Below are 460 nucleotides of genomic sequence, written 5' to 3'. Positions count from 1 at the left end.
TCAAAAAGAAGGTTCATGCTAAGGTTAGCCGATGCCCTCAGTAAAGCCTTATAATATTACCCCCTCAGCTCTTACAATGATGTCCTTAGACCTTCCCAGAGGTGCCCTTCGGCTATTCCAGTGGTGCCCCTCTGTTCTTATTCGAATGATGCCCCTTGGCCCTATCAAAGGTGCCCTCGAGGCTTTTCTAATTGTTTTTTCGGTCCTTCAGTGATGCACGTCGGCCCCTTTCAAAGGTACCGCCGGACGTGTCTCGGATGCCTGCTTTAGTCGTGGGATACATAAAGCCTATATAAAGTTTTTTTTTTTTTTGATCGGGTGGAATGAAGGAGAGCTCAAAGAACGAAAAAAAAAACAAAAAAACTACCGTTCTTAGCTTTACTGGTAAGCTCTTTTTCTTAACTTGAGGTCCATATAATTCTTTGGATAAACCTGTATTACCAGTCGTCTGTGGTACCAT

This window comes from Penaeus monodon, chromosome 19, assembly GCF_015228065.2.
Source record: "Penaeus monodon isolate SGIC_2016 chromosome 19, NSTDA_Pmon_1, whole genome shotgun sequence".
Taxonomy (NCBI): Eukaryota; Metazoa; Arthropoda; class Malacostraca; order Decapoda; family Penaeidae; genus Penaeus; species Penaeus monodon.
This window is presented reverse-complemented; position numbering follows the sequence as displayed.